Genomic DNA, 19,959 nt, shown 5'->3' with positions numbered 1-19,959 from the left:
ACACATGATCAGAAAGCTGAAGCTCCCTACCCGAATGGGGAGGCAAAGACTCAATTACAACTTAAAGGAGAAAAGGAAAGAAAGCATCAAAGTAATGATAAATATTTCAACTTAGTCACAAACTCACAGTATTAAAAATAAATAATTTGTAATAACAATAACTCAGAATGGTAGAGGAAAAGGAAGGAATTTGCTTAGGTTAATGAAGAAAAGAGGCTTTGAGAAAATGGACTATCTCATCTCCAATATCTTTTATACAATCCTCACACTAACCACTAAATAAAAGAATCAGAGCACATGCACAATTCAAGAAAAGAGAGAAAACTGAGAAATCCATCCCCCCCCCCAGTTAAAAAGATGAAAAGGCAGTCAGAAATTCAAAGGAAGAAAAACAATGGAAACAGAACAACCAGAAAAACAGAGATAAAATGGCAGTGTTAAGCCCTCATATGTCAATAATCACTTCAAATGTAAATGGATTGAATTCTCCAATCAAAAGTCACAGAATAGCTGGATGGATTATAAAACAAACCCAATAAAATGTTGCCTCCAGGAAATGCATCTCAATTCTAAAGACAAACATAGGCTTAGAGTGAAGGGATGGAAGATGATACTCCAAGCTAATCACAAACAAAAGAGAGCAGGTGTCTTAAGTCAGACAAAGCAGACTTCAAGTTAAAAAAAATGATGAGAGGCAAAGTGGGAAAGCATCTAATGAGAAAATGGACATTGAACAAAGAGGACACAATATTTATTAATATATATGCACCTAATACAGGGGCACCAAAGTACATAAAGCAATTATTAGCAGACCTAAAAGGAGAAACTAACAGCAACACAATGATAGTAGGGGACATCAACATCCCACTTACATCAATAGGGAGATTATCCAGACAAAAATTCAACAGGGAAATAGTATATTTAAATGAAACACTTGATCAGATGGACTTAACAGTTATATAGAGAGCATTCCATCCAAAAACAGCAGAATATACCTTCTTCTCAACTGCACACAGATCAGTCTCAAAGATAGACCATATTTTGTGAAACAAGGCAATCCTCAGTGGATTTAGGAACATTGGAATCATCTCAATGATCTTTTCTGACCACAGTCCTGTGAAGCTGGAAATAAACCAGAAGAAACAAACTGAGAAAGTCAGAAATATGTGGAGACTAAACAACATGCTATTAAATAACCATTGGATCATTGAAGAAATCAAAGGTAAATTTAAAAATACCTGGAGACAAACAAAAATGAAAAGACAACATGTAAACCATTATGAAATGCAACAAAAGTGTTCGTAAGTGGGAAATTCATAGCAATACAGGCCTAGCTCAACAAGTAATAAAGATCTCAAATAAGTAATCTTAAAATGCACCTAACAGAGCTAGAAAAAGAAGAACGATCAAAGCCCCAAGTCAGCAGAAGGAGGGAAATAATAAAATTCAAAAGCATAAATGAATGAAATACTGAGTAAAAATAACAGTAGAAAATATTAATCAAACTACAAGCCAGTTCTTTGAGAAGAAAAACAAAAATGACAAACTTAGCCAGACTCACCAAAGAAAAAAGAGAGATGTTGCAAATAAGTTCAATTAGAAATGAAAGAGAAGAAATTACAACAGATAGTGCAGAAATACAAAGGATTATAAGAGAATACTAGGAAAAACTATATGCTCACACATTCGATAACATAGAAGAAATGGATGAATTCCTAGACTCATACAACCTCCCAAAACTGAATCAAGAAGAAATAGAGAATCTGAATAGACCAATCATAAATACAGAGATTGAAGCAGTAATTGAAAATCTCCCAAAAAGCAAAGTCCGGGACCAGATGGCTTCTCTGGAGGACTCTACAAACATTCAAACAAGATTTAATACTACCCTTCTCAAACTATTGTGAAAAATTGAAGATAGAATGTTTTCTAACACATTCTATAAGGCCAAAATTACCCTGATATCAAAACTAGACAAGGACAACACAAAGAAGGAAGACTACAGGCCAATATTGCTGATGAATTTCAATGCAAAAATCCTCAACAGAATATTGGCAAACCGAATGCAGCAATAAATTAAAAGGATCATAAACCATGATCAAATGGGATTTATACCACGGACACAGGGACGGTTCAACATCCACAAATCAATCAATGTGATACATCACGTCAACAAAATAGGAATAAGAGTCACATGATAATCTCAATAGATGTAGAGAAAGGGTTTGACGAGATTCAACATCCATTAATGATTAAAAAAAGTTCTTAATAAAATGGGTATAGAAGGAAAGTACCTCAATATAATAAAGGCCGTATGTGACAAATCCATAGTCAACATCATACTTAATGGTGAAAAAATGAAATCCATCTTTCTGAGACCAGGAACAAGACAAGAGTGCTCACTCTTGCCACTCCTATTCAACATAGTACTGGAGGTATTGGCCAGAGGAATTAGGCAAGAAAAATAAATAAAAGGAATCCAAATTGGAAAGGAAGAAGTGAAACTTTTGCAATTTGAAGATGACATTATTCTATATATAGAAAACCCTAAAGAATCTACCAAAAAACTATTAGAAATAATCAACAACTACAGAAAAGTTGTAGGGTAAAAAATCAATTAAAAAAGTCTAGTTGCATTCCTATACACTAACAGTGAACTAGCAGAAAGAGAAATCAAGAATACAATCCCATTTACAATCACAATAAAAACAGTAAAATATTTAAGAATAAACTTAACCAAAGAGGTGAATAAGCTGTACACTGAAAACTATAAGACATTGTCAAAAGAAATTGAAGAAGACATAAATAAGTGGAAAGATATTCCATGTTCATGGGTTGGAAGAATAAATGTAGTTAAAATGTCCATTCTACCCAAAGCAATCTACAGATTCAATGCAATCCCAATAAGAATCCCACTGACATTCTTCACAGAAATGGAACAAAGAATCCAAAAATTTATATGGAATGACACAAAGCCCCAAATAGCCAAAGCACTTCTGAGGAAAAAAAAAAAAAAAGCTGCAGGCATCATAATCTCTGACTTCAAAGCATACCACAAAGCTGTAGTAAACAAAACACATGATACTGGCACAAAAACAGACAAACAGATCAATAGATCAGAATTTAAAGCCCAGAAAGCAAACCACACATCTATGGACAGTTAATCTTTTACAAAGGAGCCAAGAACATACAATGGAGAAAGGAAAGTCTCCTTCAATAAATGCTGTTGGGAAAACTGGACAGCCACATGCAGAAGAATGAAAGTACACCTTTGTCTTGCACCATACACCAAAATAAACACAAAATGGATTAAAGATTTGAATTAAGACCATAAAACCCTTAGAAGAAAATATCGGCAGTCCACTTGTTGACAACGGTCTTAACAATATATTTTCAAATACCATATCTACTTCTGCAAGGGAAGCAAAAGAAAAAAAATGAACAAATGAGACTATACCAGACTAAAAAACTTCTGCAATGCAAAGGAACCAGGAACAAAATGGAAAGACAACCAACTGGGAGAAAGAAAATATTTGCAAATCATGTATCAGACAACAGGTTGATATCCAAAATATATAAAGAATGCATACAATTCAACAACAACAAAACAAAACAAAAAAATGATCAAAAAATGAGCAGAGGATATGAACAAACATTTTTCCAAGGAAGATATACAGATGACCAACAGACACATGAAAAAATGCTCAACATCACTAATTATTAGGGAAATGTAAATCAAATCTATGATGAGATATCACCTTCCACTGGTCAGAATGGCTATAATTACCAATATAAAAAACAATAAATGTTGGGGAGGATGTGGAGAAAAGGGAAAGCTCACACACTGCTGGTTGGAGGGCAAACTGGTGCTGGCACTGTGGAAAATAGTATAGAGATTTCTCATAAAATTAAAAATAGAAATACCATACAATCCAGCTACCTCACTACTAGATATTTATCCAAAGAACTTGAAATCAATGATCCAAAGAGATTTATGCTCCCCTGTGTTCATTGCAGTCTTATTCACAATAGCCAAGATGTGGAAGAACCCCACGTGCCCTTCTGCAGATGAATGAATGAACAAGATGAGATATATGTACATACAATGGAATACTACTCAGCCACAAAAAAGACAAAATCATCCCATCTGCAACAACGTGGATGAAACTTGAGAGTATGATGTTAAGTGAAATAAGCCAGATAGAGAAAGACAAATACTGCGTGCTTTCACTCAAATGTGGAAGATAACAAATACATGGATAAAGAGAGCAGATTAGTGGTTAACAGAGGAGAAGAGAGTTGGGAAGTGGGTGAGAGGGATAAAGGGGCACATATGCACCATGATGGATAAAATTTAGACTACTTGGGTTGAGCACAATGGCGTGTATTCAGAAATTGATAAACAAGATTGCACAGTGGAAACTGTACAATTTTATAAACCATTATAATCTCAATAAAATCACTTCAGAAAAGTAAACAAATATAAATAAATTTAAAAAGAACAGTTTGTGTTTAGATGCTGTGCAATAGTAGGTGCTTCTAGGGTTTTCTATGATCAGGGAGAAGAGAACCTAAGGTTCATATTTGCTATGTAGATAATTAGGAATATACTAGGATCACAACCATCTCCAAAGTCCACTTGGATGGTCTCTGAAGGCTGAATTTTAAGTTGTGCTGTTTTTCTGATAAATGCACCCATTTTCAAGATTATCAGTATTAAGCAATACAGGAATATGAGGACACCTTGCCTCTTGGAAGGCATGTCAGGTTTAACCATGGTAAAGTTTCATATGCAGATGAGACAGAAGAGAGGAACAGCCAACAAATGCATCAATCAGGAGTCCCTCAGAACAAATAATTAAATCTTAATTACTGGCCTGGGACATGATCCCTCTAGAATCCAAAATTCAGCCCAAGGTCCTAAAAAGAGAAAAATTTAGATGACTCAGGGATTTCACTGTGTATGCGTTCATTACCTTTACTTTTAATCTATTAAAGGGCTGAGTTGGATTATAGCAGTATTTCATTTGTGGCTATCATAAAAGAAGATTTATTTTATCTTCATGGAATTGTAATTTTTGCAAATGGGTATCATGTCTGTTTTATCTTTTATATTTTTATTTGCATGGGTATGTGGTGAGGACAGTTTTGAAGCAGATTATTTCTACACTCAAGTATGGTCTTAGGTACATTTTGTTTCCTGTGTCTATGTTTACAATTCCCTATTGAGATATAAAAACATGATAATAGTAACAGTAAAATGAAACTAGAAGTTACCTCACTAAAGGAAATTTTGGAATTAGGCAGACGAGCACAAATCATGGCTCTGCTAAATACACTGTCTTTGATAAAGTTGTATAGCTGATGTTCAATGTTCTCATCTTTAAAATGTATATAAACAGATTTGGGAGTTGTGAAGATGTGATTTACTATCAGCAAAATACTGAAAAATTATTTTCATTTAATAGAGAATTCTAATGGGTAATAATTAATATCTCTTTTTGATGATTTTTATTTTTTCACCAGGAAAACTTTTCTCTGGAGTTGGGCGGGTGATTTATTTGCCCCTACTAAGCATCAAAATTTGTTAACATTTTTGTGATGTTTTCCAACGTAGCATTCTAATTGATGTTAGGGGTTGGTCCTTTCTTGGAGATGACCTTTCAGGATCCCCTGTTTTCATATTTTCTTCTTTCTCCTCCATGCTATAACGCAAGCAGATCCCAATTATTTGTTCAAGAGGACTTGTGAAACTAATTTATTCTAAGAGGTAAATTACCACCTCTAGTGCAGTTTGTAAACACTGTAAGTGGTGTTTTTATTCAAGAAACGATCATTCCTTTTCTAGCAAAATTTTCATAACTCAGTGATGGATTCATTGGAAAAAATATTTATGGGTTTCCTGGTTTTCCTTCCTAATGTTCTTGCTTAATTAGGTAAGGGGCAGAAAAATTATGCTATTTTTAATCTTCTTCTTAGTCCTTAACCTTAGTTCTTAAACTGATGTTTCTTTTTGTTGTTGTTGTTGTTGAGGAAGATTAGCCCTGAGCTAATATCCGCTGCCAATCCTCCTCTTTTTGATGAGGAAGAATGACCCTGAGCTAACATCTATGCCCATCTTCCTCTATTGTAATGTGGGCTGCCTGCCAGAGCATGATTTGATAAGCAGTGCTAGGTCTGTGCCTGGAATCCAAACCAGCCAACCCCAGGCCGCTGAAGCAGAGTGTGCAGACTTACCCGCTACACCACTGGGCTGGCCTCTAAATTGATGTTCTAATAATACATTTCATTTACTAATGAACTGATAAACAATGAAAGGGCATCACAAAGTTTGGCAATACTAAACACACATAGGGATTATATGAGCTTGTGTAGGCTTTCTATGTCTCTACAGTGATATAGCAACTACTTCCCATATGATTGTATCTAACAGGCCTTTCACTCTTACAACACAAGTATATTTCTAGCAAATTGAAAATTCCTGAAGTTTATATAATTGTTAGCTACAATATATTAAGTTCTTACTATGTGTCAAATACTATGCTAAAACTGCTGGATGTATTTTCTAATGTAATCAAGATAATCCTATGAATTAAATACTAATCTAGTTCCCACTTAACAGGAGAAGAGCGAGGTTTATAGAAGTTAAAAAACTTACCCAGGTGACCCAGTAGAAAAATGGCAGGATCAGAATTCATATTCAGGTTGTCCTTCTCCAGAGCTGATTCTCACCCCTACACTATAAGGCCTTGCAAAATTAGTCCTGGAAAATGATCTATTACCAAAGACCAGCAATATCATTGCTATATATGAACTCTTTCTACCAAACTTAATAAGCCATTTAATTGCAGACTGGAGAAAACAATATACTAGTGATTTAAATTACAGATGTTAAATAATTAGCTTTTGAAAATCCTGAATTTATGAAGGAACCTTAATTTTTTCTAGTTTGGTGTCAAGTATATTTTTTATTTCTTCTTGTGACTTGCAGAATGGAAAGGTGAGTCAATTATCTATGGGATACATAAAATGACTAATATGCTGTGTCTCTACGATGCAAAAATAATCTGAAATTTGAGTAAAATATTAGTTAGCAGTCATTGTACCTTCTTGATATCGTCACATCAATTGTTTTTCTTTTATTTCAGACTGAATTAGATAGCTTTTTTAAGCATGAGACAGTGTTGTTCAGAAAAAGAAACTATTTGGGAGTAAATGACCTTGCTAGACTTTATTCTTTGACTAACATCATGATTACCAGGAATTTATTCTTAATCTGAGCTCAAGGCTTAAGAAGAGCAGGATTTAACAAATAGGAATGGTTTATTTAAGTTTTATCAACTTTTAACAGTGCTTCTTATGTGCTAAGGAATGGAAAAACGTTAAAAAAAAAAACAGGATCCCTTTGAATCCAAAGTCAATAGCAGAGACAGACATAAATTTTTATTCATACACACACACACACACACACACACACAACAATAGAGTCTGTTCAAAGAATGGAGGTGGTTCAGCAGAGGGGGCTCTGATTAACTTTGTCTGGGTGAATTAAATTGAGGAGTGTTTCAAAGAAGATGCCATGCATGCTTAGTATTTAAAAGACTGAATAAGAGTTTTCCAGGCAGACAAGTTGGAAGAAGGCATTTGGCAATAGTAGGTTTTGCCTTGTGAGGTAAAATGAAGGGTTTACGGCTAACTAGGTGATTGCTTGCTTGATTGAGATACCTACATAGAATCCACAGGTAATTACAAAACATGCAGGGCTTTTGCAGCCTCATGCTTAATTTGATGATTTTGCTTCATATTGTGGGTGCTATATTTATTTACAGAAGTGCTTTTATTCCTATTCCTCTTATTCTTACGTTGGAGATGCAACTTTGTGTGTTCTGATAACAGAAACAATGTATCTTAAAAAACTGAGAATTGAATGGGTTCTAGCTGACTTTCAGTAGTTGCAGCCACGAAGTGACTAAAAATGCTCTTTGAGATATCTTTCATTTAGAGGAACTAAGGTACTATATTAGTTTCTTGAGTCTTCAAAATATAGACAGTGTTTAAATGTTGACCCAATTTATTTATGTTCCTTTATGTGAATACAATTCTACTTATACACACATGCTCTGGAACCAAGAGTATTATTTTTGGTGTTTATTTTTACTATAGGTATAGATATACTATATACAATGTGTTGTAGGTGCTTGCATGTATATCTAGTAATTCCTTTCAAGTGATTTTGGACAAGTTGTTTACTGTCTTAGAGACTTAGTCTCTCTATCATTGGAAGGAGGGTGAAGATTGCCAATAATTCTTGTTCTGTGGACTTAACAAAAATCCTCTAATGAGGATCACTTGGATCCTAATAATAATAGTTAATATGTATTGAGCCATTACTATATACGCCTAACTCTGTTCTAGGAGCTTTACGTGCATTATCTCATTTACCTCATCCATCAACTCCATGTTGATGTTATTCTTGCCCCCATCCTACAGATTAGGAAGGTTAAGCATAGATTGGTGGCATGAATTGTGCAAGAGCTCTCAGCTGACATGTGGTGGAGCCAGGCGTATACCCTCAGCTCTCCGATGGCAGATCCCACTTCACTACTAGTCATGCAGTCTCCCAATTGTGTGCCATCTTGCTGTCAACTGAGAAACTAACTGTGGATGCCACTTGTTGTCATTATAATCACTCCTACAAATCATCAGAACATTTCTCATTTTGCAGCAGAACCTTTTAGTGCTGTGTGGAGGACCTGGAGGGGGGTATGGGAACCTCTCCTTCTTGCTCCCTTTCTTGCTACTCTTGATGAAAACAGGACTTTGACTTACCTTCTCTCTTTCCTATTTCCAGGCCCATCCCTCCTTTATCACTGGATTTCATATATTAGATAGTTTAGTTAACCAGTTCATTGAATTGTTTGATTTGAAATACCCTGACTTAAATCAAAATGTAAGAAAACCCTCTAAAACATATTACATGAGAACCAATATTACTTGACAAGGGAGAGTTTGCATAAAGTGGTCTTTTTCATGACCTGCAACTATTTGCTTGGTTCTTAAATGTCTTCTCTATAAGACTCTCCACTCCCTCAGAAATCAGTTTTTTTCCTTCATGGCAACTTTCCACTGGACCATAAATTCTACAAGTGATTGAAAATGTCTATTGTATGTACTCAGCATGTGCCCAGTACCTGGTACATACTAGATTATCAAAGAGATATTTTTGGAAAGAAGAAGAAAAGTAAAAAGACAAATGAACAAATGAGTAGATGAATGATTGGCAGCTTCCTCTTGCTGTTGTAACTGTGCCCAACTCTAGAACTCTTCATTACCTCATATCTTTGTAAGTCACTACTTTCAATCTGTTGACAGGCTGCAAGTCAGTTGACCAAATGTACTAAACATACTAAATCTGTGCATAAACCAAGTGTAAGTAGGCACAAGGTGGGGACTAAGAAACTCTCAGTGAATGGAGCCAGAACCGTTAACTTGTTTGGATCTTTTTTAATAATATTATTTCTATGAAATGTTTTTTGTATTAGAGAAGTGAATTATAGATAAATGTAGCATTACTATATGTTATTAGGGCTATTAATAATAGATGTTATTTGTGTATTGTTTCCTATAGGTAGATAGTGTCTTAAAGTTTTATACACATTGATTTACTCCTAAGAAATGGTTCTATCATTATTGTCAATTTATACATAAAGAAACCATCCAAGACCCCACAATATGGAATTGATGGAGCTGGGAAAATTGGCAACTAGTGACACCTATGGCTGGTTTTGTTGTTGGTGTGCACAGTCTTTGTTCTTTAGGGTATCACAATGTCTAAGCACTAGAGGGTCAGGTCAGGATGATATAGAACAACCATAGGCTGCTGTTTCTGCTTTTACTTTTAGGTTAATGGATGCCACATGAAACAATGTCCCTCACTGCTTTTTGCTTGAGTGCTGCACCATGCTGCTCTGTTGTTAGGTGTAAAACAAAGATATAATATGATATTTTTGAAGAGATGAGACATGAGAAAAGCTTTGAAAAATATGTAGGGTTTAGGAATATTACGAACGGGCAAAAGAGCATACTCTTAGAGAAAAGGCAAAAGTATCTGCTTAACTTAATGATCACTTGAGTTTGAAATTCTTAATCTCATCAAGAGAATATTCCTTCCACAAGCCAAAGAAAAGATTTCCATTTGTGGTACAATTCAGATATTCAAGATATAATCTCAGACCAATACTTCTCTTTGCTTTCTTACTATGTCTTGAATTCCCAACATTGTGACATAAAGGGCATTTGCTTTCTGTCTTCAGGTGACTGGATAGTTCTATAAGAGGGGAGTGGCCTGAAAAATGGATATGACAAAAACAAACTTCATGGTGACTGCATATGTGCTCCTAGGGCTCTCCCCTCAGCCAAAGATGAAGCTCATTCTTTTTATTATGTTATTTTTATTCTATTTATTAATTGTGGCTGGTAATATTATTATTATCATTATTATCCAGATGGAACCTCATCTCCAAACTCTGATATACTTTTTCCTTGCTAATTTATCCTTTCTAGATATCTGCTACACACCCACCAATGTTCCACAAATGCTATCCAACATCGTGGGAAAAAAAGAAGACCATATCATTCTCCAGCTGTGCTACTCAAATGTATTTCTCCCTCTACTTTGGAATGGTTGAATGTGTTCTCCTTGGTGTCATGGCTTATGACAGATATGTAGCCATTTGCCATCCTCTTCATTACACTGTCTTTATGAACCTAAGCACCTGTGTCCCATTGGCAGCTATTTCTTGGTCCAGTAGCTTCCTGAGTCCCTTGTTTATCCATGTCCTCACCTTGAGTTTGCCCTATTGTGGGCCCAACGTCCTGAATCATTTTTTTTGTGAAGTACCTTCTGTTCTGAGGTTAGCTTGCACTGGACACCTCATTTACTGAGCTGGTTGTTTTCATCTTCACTGTTATCATTGTCTTCATTCCTTTTCTCTTCATTGTTGTTTTCTATGCCCCAGACCTTCTATCAGTTCACAGGATGCAGTCAGCCTCTGGGAGGCACAAGGCACTCTCCACTCTCTTATCTGACATTGGTGACCTTATTCTATGGAACTGCCATCTTCATGTACGTGAGACCCTAGTCGAAGTCCTCCAGTGTTGGGGGCAAGATCATTGCAGTGTTCTACACTGTGATCACACCTATGCTCAACCCCTTGATCTATAGTCTAAGGAACCAGGATGTGAAAGAGGTTTTAAGGAGAGCTATTGCAAGACAGAGGACATGAGAGCTCTTAATGTGACACTAAATTTAACTGTTAATCTAATATAATTGACTTTTGAATATGAAGTGAGAGAGTAAAAAAGAGCTTGGACTGTCAACATCTGCCTTGCCATTCACAAAAGACACATAAATCCAGCTGAAAATTCAGCAGGAAACATGTCTCCCCCAAGAACAAACCACAGCTTTAATGTGTCAAAATAACTCCATTCATTTAGTGACTACTATTTCCCTACTATTTGAGAAATGTTAGTTCTCTAATATTATAGACCATCTGGAATTAACTGCTTGAGATTATATCAGTAACATGAGGATTCTTAGTCCTTCCTGGAGGATCTAAAGCACATTGATATAGGGAAGCATTCTTAATTTTGCACTGAGGAACAGGATTTCAGATAATGTATTTTCACATCTCTCTTAACTTTGCAGTTTCCAAGAAAACAAGACCCTACACCTACTTTGTGTTTTAGAACTGATTTTGACCCCTTTACATACAGCCCTGCTTTGCAATGAATCTGTCAAAATATTGCTTCATTTAAATTTCATCTTAACTCTACCCTTACCTCCAAATCCTGGTATTTGGTATTCCTGTTTTCAATTAATCAATAGATCTGGTTTTATCTGTTTGCTTCTGGTAGTTTTAGGTTGATTATGTAGACAAGAAGATAATGATCACCACCAGCAGATGATTTGGTCAAATGTTCATTAATGGATTAATTCATTCATTCACTACATAATACTGACTGATGGTATAATATAATTTTCAATAAAATAGAAACACTTCCTTTCCTCATATATACATAAATATTTATAATATACATATAGTATACACACATACTGACAAATTTTGATAAATGCAATAAAGGAAATAATCATCAAGGGAGAGTGACAGACAATAGTAGGTAGGGTGACTTTCTCTATGGAGGCTGCATGCAAAGATCAGAAGGACAGATAGGAGTGAGACTGAGCAGACAAACTTTCTAGTGGTTGTGAACAAAGACTGTGGAGGTGTGAGAGAGTTTGCTCTATTTGAAGGAATAAAGGAAACTAGTGAGAATCAGGGCAGCAGGAGGTTTGGCTAGGGAGGTAGGCAGCAGCCAGACCATGCAGAGCTGAGTTGACTGAGGTAAGAAGTAAGGATGTATTCTTAGTAAAATGTAAGTATTATGAAGAAGGGTGATATGAAACAACTTATGTTTTTGAAAAGACTCACAGGATGCTGTGTGAAACACAGATAGACAGATATAATCACAAATTTGTGGAAACAAATATTTTCTTTCTTTTGAAGCTTTTCAACCAGTGGTGTCTTTAAAAATAATTTTTATTTGAATTAAGAGAATAGCAAAATATAATTTAGCATTAATACACTCAATAAGTTTACATATGGCCCTAAACTAAAATGTTATTAGAGATGAAATGTTTCTAAAATTTTCTTACTTTATTTACAATTTAGAATAAAATAAAAAGAATATAATTTCCCTGTCACAGATACATAACAACTAAAAAGCTACCATGTCTTGTACCTAAATATAAAGGTCATATACAATTGGCAAATGAAGCATTTCTGATGGAATAAGAAAAGTAGACATCGCTGGTTTAAAATAGACTTAAAAAGTAAAAGGCAAAATCACTAACCAAACATCCATATTCATTAAACAGTAGGGTTTTATTTGTATATTTTCCTTGGTCTACAAATGGCTTTATATATTGTACATGTGCTTAATACACGAATGAGGATTAGAAACATATACTTCTAACCAAATTTCTTCGAAGAATTTATTTAAAGTAAAAAGCGACATTTAAAATGCTCCCAAATACTAACAAATAACAAATACACACTTAGTTGCCTATTTCTAAATAGGAAACATAGCATTAAATTAGCATTTAAAAGAAACATGAAATGTCTAAAAGTACATAAAATGAAATATGTTTTTCTTTTACGAAAATTATCAATCCCTCTTCCTCTCAAACTCCATACATGGATGAATTACTTAAAAATGCACAGAAAAATTGCAAAACCATTCTCATAGGGGCCACACATAGCCAAAACATGTACACAAGTGGAAGTAAATACTTTTGTCTTGCTTTTCTAAAAAGCCATTATTTAGACCAATTACTTGACCTAATCAGTTTATTTTGACTAGTTTGCTTTGATCAATAACTTGGAGGTAGGTGACCTAAGAAGAATAATGCCAACCATACAGCCCATGTCCTATCCTAGTTCTTGTCTAGCCTTTTCAACCAAAATTTCCTTCCTTTTCTATATTTGCTTCTTTTGACATAAGAGGAAAATGTAACATTTAAGACTTTTAACTGATAATTCTATGTACTGTATGTCAGAATCATTGCTAGAGCAAACATCAGTTAATTTTAAGACTAACACAAAATTGGTGAACTCAACAATTATTCATCCTTCACAACCTCAAATATTCTATTGAGTTATTTCCTGCCTACATTTGTTTGGGATTATGACAATATGAAGACAACAGAGCTAGGAAATAGACTAACTAGTGCTTTGGTCATTTTTAAATAAAAGTAAAGCTTAGAGGAAACAAAATAATTGGAGAATGGACTAATGTCATGAACTACATTTTTTCAGTGCTTGATTAAGCAGGATTATTGTGCATTATGAGAATACTTCTCTGTGGATCTCATTCCTTTTATTTACAAAATGAAACAGTTGGTGGGTTAGATAATCTTTAAGTATCTCTCAATCAATCTATCTATATCTAGCTATCTCTATCCTCTGTAGGTTAGATTTATTATAAATTTATTATAAAATTTCTATAATATAAATCTGTCAAAATTTATTCTGAAATAGCTTTATATTTTCACTTTTTGGATTTGGTTGATTAATTTCAAGGAGAATAATGCAATGTTGATAGGTTTGATGTTATCACTGTAGGCATAGAGGATAAAATAAACACTACCATCATACCTCATGCTTCCATTTTCCTAATGGATATGTTTCCTCTTAAAGTAAAAAAAAAAAAAAAATTACTATTACAAGTAGTAAGTATGAGAATTGTAAAATACTAAAAGGGAAGAAAGTCATGGTGAACCTAATTATTGCTCATCAATACCACTCTTTCAGCATAATCTGAAAGCTGAACTGCTTCTTTGATATCATCTCCTATTTTATGTCTTTCTCTGACTTATTCTTGTTATAGGGACTTCTCTAGCCCATTTGATCTTGCAAAGATTCGGCTCACCATAGTCAGAAGTGAATGTGAATCTTTCAACAAGTGCTTCACAATGCAATCTTGTCTAAATCCTGACTAATCAAAATGATCAAATCATCAGACTGAATATAGCTGTGAACTAGACCTTTATAGAGGTTCTCCAAATCTCTTCCTCAATTCTAATTATGCCTGTCACTCTCTACAATGAATGACCATGCTTTACATTTCCCCATTATGTAGAACCCTGGAATAGGAATCAGTAGAAATTATTCTAGTCCCAGCTGTGCTGCTTATAAACTAAAAGCACATTAGAATGTTATTTAAATTTCTATAAATCCTGTTTCATCATTGTAAAATATGAAGCCAATAATGTTTCCATATGAATTTTGGAATCTTATACATACATTCAATATTTTCAATAGATTTCAGTGAGATCCAGAATTGGGACTAGGTTTCAGTAGTTCTCTAGTCTAGCAGATAATAGTCATTCATTTGTTCAATGAACATGTGTTGCTCTCTTAACCCAGAACTTGAGGATAAGTAATTAGACTACCTTAAAGTACCACAGTGTACCAAGGAGGACTTCGTATTAAGGAGGGCAGTCATGAGCTGCATAATGAAGTTTCAGTCAGCTCAACTTAATGTATCCAAGTCCTTAAGCGATGCACAAACATATATATTTTAATGTTATGGCAAAATTATGTATACAGTACTTCTCTCAGACAGAGGAAAGATGCCATCTAATTAAACCCCAAAGTGCTTAAATATACCACTTAGGTTTTCCATATACTTTAATATCTGAACTTGGGCACATTTGAGAGTGAAAGGTAGCACGATTGACACTTGCTCCAGGATAATAGGCAAAAAACAAAACTTCCTTGAGCTAGAATGACAACTGGCCATGGTAATAATATCTTGCTTAGTTCTCACTGCAAGCTTATGTTGTAAGTATTATTAGTACCATTTGACAGATGAGAAAACTCTGGAAGATGAGTCCAGGAATGACTTATAGATGAGGTGATGGTCGATTTGTGGCATAAAACGGACGTATGTGTTTCGTAGGCGGGTTAGTGGTGTTTGAAACATAAGACTAGTATAAGCAATGGTATACAGAAGGAGAAATTTCATGGTGTACTTCAGTTCGATGTGACTTGAACTTCTGGGAAGGAGGATATAGAAGGAAATGGCTGGGATAAAGCTGAAACTGTAGAATTTCAGATGTTATCTGTGAATGTCATTCATAGTGTGGATTTCATTATGGGCTCCTATTACAGTCTCCTACAACCAGGTCTGGTGAAGGAGATTGTTAGTCTCATTAATACTTAATCTGACAGAGTTAAGCCACACACACCAACACAGCTGCCTCCAGAGCCTCTCACGAGGCTACCCATTTTTGTAGAGCATGTAGCTGTTTGAAACAGTCTAGGCAACAAACATGCCAGCTCACTCTTTCCTTTTCATACGCATTCTTTAGGTGTCCATTATGAGCTCTCTATGCAATGGGAGAAACCCAGATACATCTTACATAGTGTCTCCCTTTAAGGGATTTACATACGTATGTGCATTACTCTAATATGCACACATACAACCATAAGAAAGTTATAAATTAAAGGTTAAAGGATGTTGCTGTTCATAAGAGTTTTTTTTTTTTTTTTTTTTTTACCAGTCCAGTAGCTCAGAGTGGGCTTTTTAAGGAGTGGTATTTAAGCTGGTCCTGGAAGGAAGGGATGAGTTTCGACATTCTGAGACATGGGATTGGAACTATCAAAGAAGCAGAGAATGAAGAGAGGACAAACTTGGGAATGACAGAGATAGAAAAATGTGAAGGTAATTCAAGAAATATTTTTACAGAAGAAACTGCTGCACAATGATAGCAAGGAGCAATAATAGCAGAGAGGTGGTTTAAGAAAAAGGAGGGCCTGGAAATGCTGAGCAAAGGACTTAGGAAATTTTATAGCTACTGGGTTGGGAAAGACGGGTAGCTATGAAATAGATAAGGAATCTTAGACTCTAATTGTTCCAGCTGTCCTCTCTAAGGCAGAGATTAAAGTCAGGGACTTAAGTTTAATTTCTTCCCCTGGGAGAAGACCAGATGTGAGGCTAAATGTAAGAGTTTTATCAAAGCCCCATTTAGAAAAGCACATAATCTAGAACCTGCTTGAACTTGTACAGGCTACTCAGAGTTACCTGTCCAAGGGCTATGGTGCGACACTGGTTTTCCCAAAGATTGCTCTGCTAATGGATATGTGACAGAATTTCAGGGCACAAATAGGGATCTTCTCTAGAATCCACAAGTGGCATACTTCCTACTCACCAAGCAAAAATTTCCGTGTCCTTTAATTGGTGTCAGAACTTGAGTTTCATTCCAGCTTCACCACCAAACCTGGCCATTGGACACCCAGCCAAAATGGCCCATGGACACATCCCATATTTACAACCTCTTTGATTTTGTTCACTGTGTTTTCCCCTTCTGGCATTCCCTATCTCATTTGCCTCCCTCTTTATTTTGGGGCCATGCCTCAAAAACAACTAAGTTGCTCCCTTCTTCAGAAAGGCATCCTGATCTCCTGAGAGGAAGTGCGATCTTTCTAGTTTGAGCTGCCACAGCACTTTGTCTTCAATTCTCTGCTGGCATTTATTCGTTAATTTTTTTTCCTGTGAATCAAGGTATTTGCATTTTTATCTTATCTCCTTGTCAATATAAATTGCATGAGGTCAGGAAATACATGCATTCATATCTCTATCTATCTATTTATCTTTAAAATCATATTGTCCACTAAGTCTTGAGCACAGATTGTTTAAGAAAATCTCCCCTAAGGTTATACAGCTTGATCAGGGAGGAAGCATAATTGAATCTCAGCTATATGTCCCTTCTTAACCACTTCTCCCTCAAATTTTGCCTTTCACAGCCTCTGCTACAGTGATTACCAACACTTTGTTAAGGAAAGAAAACACCAACTCGTGATTTTTGCAGTGTATTGTAGAGAACATGATTGACATATTTACCTTTGTTATGATTTTATTACTGGACAAAGTTTTTAATATATGAAAGAGAAATCAGATCTTTCAAACATAAGACATTCATTTATCATTTAAACTAATAGGATAGATAAGGTCTAAATAATAATCCTTGTTTTGTTGATGAAGAAACTGAAGTAAAGGGGCCGGCCCCGGAGCTCAGCGGTTAAGCGCGCACGTTCCACTTCGGCAGCCCGGGGTTTGCAGGTTCGGATCCCAGGTGTGGACATGGCACTGCTTGGCAAGCCATGCTGTAGTAGGCATGCCACATATAAAGTAGAGGAAGATGGGTACGGATGTTAGCTCAGGGCCAATCTTCCTCAGAAAAAAGAGGAGGATGGGCAGCAGTTAGCTCAGGGCTAATCTTCCTCAAAAAAAAAAAAAAAGAAACTGAAGTACAGAGGTATTATGGAATTTATCCGAGATAATCATTGGTGGGAGTGGCACTAAGACCAAGGTGACCCAACTTCTATCCATTTATCTCTTGCCATTATAAGTTGATATGCATGCTCTATCACCAACTAAATGGAAAAAAAAATTCCTCACTTTATTGCGTTGCATTGATAGCATATAATGGATAGTTAACATATAAATGAAGGAAAATAAAACAAATAATGTTTATTAAGTATTTTTGTTTGACAGATTCTTTACAGAGATTATAGTATATCCTTTGAAAAATACTAAAAGATAAGTGTTATTATTACCATTTACTAGATGAGGAAACTGAGGCCTACAGAGATCAAGTAACTTGCCCAAGATCATATAGCTAGAAAATAGCAGAGGCTAGATGAGGGCTTCTTTCCCAATATTCCAAAGCCTGAATGTTTGTCATTAGTCAAAATGGAAAGTGGCCATTGGATCAAATCTTGATTCTATCTCTTACCTTTGAGAAGTTTGTTTACCTGTCTGGGTTTTACTTTTATCATTTTTAAAGTAAAGATAATGCCTACCTCTAACAATTGTTGTAAGAACTTAATGAAATTTAAAGTGCTTTGTTTATTGACAGGATACAACAATCAATTAAGAAAAAGAAAAGGTAGTCCTCTAGCAACAAGGTCACTGATTAGAGATGTAAAAAAATGAGATTCCAAGATCTTCCTGATTCTAAAGCAACTGCTTTTTCAATTATAACATATACTTGCTGTAACATATACATGTCTTTCAAAAACATTAATTTTTATTTCCTTCAGATCATAGGGTTAAGGTTTACAGAAAATCAGAAAATTCTTCAGGAAGTAAGATTCACTCAGTGAACAGATGATAATCTGGGTAGTGTTTATTGGACATTTATTTGCATTTTCTATCTGCTGCCATCATCTTTCTACCACTATCATTTACCTGTGGTGATAACATATTTCCATTTTTTGTTACTATTGAGGTTTTCTTCTAATTGGTTTTTTGAAAGCAGCTTTCACATCCTTGTTCTGTAAACTGTAGGTCAAGAGATTCAACATGGGGATGATAATAGTGTGGAACACAGAGGCCCACTTGTCTTGCTCCAGGGAGTAGCTGGATGTTGGTCTCAGGTACATAATTACAACTGTGCCATAGAAAAGTGTGACGCCTGTGAGGTAAGACCCACAAGTGGAGAAAACCTTAAGGCGGCCTTCATCTGAGTGCATTCTGATGATTACAATGAGGATGAAGGCATACAAGATGAAGATGATGAAGATGGTGCTGAATTCAATGAAGCCACACAGACTAAAGAATAAGGTCTCGCTTATGTAAGTGTGTCAGCAAGAGAGGGCCGAGAGTGGTGAGATTTCACAGAAGTGATTGATGATACTGGAACCACAGTAACTCAAACTGAAGGTGAGAGAAGTGTGGGAAACTAAACTCACCAGAACAGCCAGGTAAGAGGCCAGCATGAGAGCCAAGCAGACTTGGTTAGACATGAGAGTGCTATAGTAGAGGGGTTGACAGATGGCCACAAAACTGTCATAGGCCACGGCAGCCAGGACATAGCACTTAGCATCTACAAAACCCACAAAGAAAGAAAACTGAGTGGCACAGCCAGGGAATGGGATAACTTTGTGTTTTGTTAGGAAACCAGCCAGCATCCTGGGAGTAATTGCCAAAGCGTAGCCCAGGCCAAGAAAAGAGAGGTTGCAGAGGAAAAAATACATTGGTGTATGCAGCTGAGTGTCAGCTATGATCAGGAAAATCATACCAACGTTCCCCACTACATTGACCAGGTAGACCAAAAGAAGACTCCGAAGAAGATGATCTACAGCGGAGGGTCCTGAGATAAAGATAAACTCAGTCACCATTGAGTAGTTTGCTTTATCTATCTCTTCAATTTTATGTGTGCCTGGATCTGCTTTATTATTTGGACTCATTCTTAAAAATATTGCCAGTAATTATACTCTATGACCCCTGGGATAACTCAAATGACTTTTGTGATGGTCGTGTGTCATCTCCAGGTGCTCAGTAAAAATAGGAGAAAGTGTTAGCGTGTTGGGGATGGCAACTTCCACTTCT

General features: G+C 35.7%; 1 pseudogene; it reads right to left on the bottom strand.

Annotated features, from left to right (window-relative positions):
* Positions 1-18,848: 18,848 nt before the first annotated feature.
* On the bottom strand, positions 18,849-19,817 carry LOC139040617 (olfactory receptor 5AR1-like; annotated as a pseudogene).
* Positions 19,818-19,959: the final 142 nt, after the last annotated feature.

This window comes from Equus asinus, chromosome 17, assembly GCF_041296235.1.
Source record: "Equus asinus isolate D_3611 breed Donkey chromosome 17, EquAss-T2T_v2, whole genome shotgun sequence".
Lineage (NCBI taxonomy): Eukaryota > Metazoa > Chordata > Mammalia > Perissodactyla > Equidae > Equus > Equus asinus.
The sequence above is the reverse complement of the archived record's forward strand: the minus strand, read 5'-3'. Positions and strand labels throughout refer to the sequence as shown.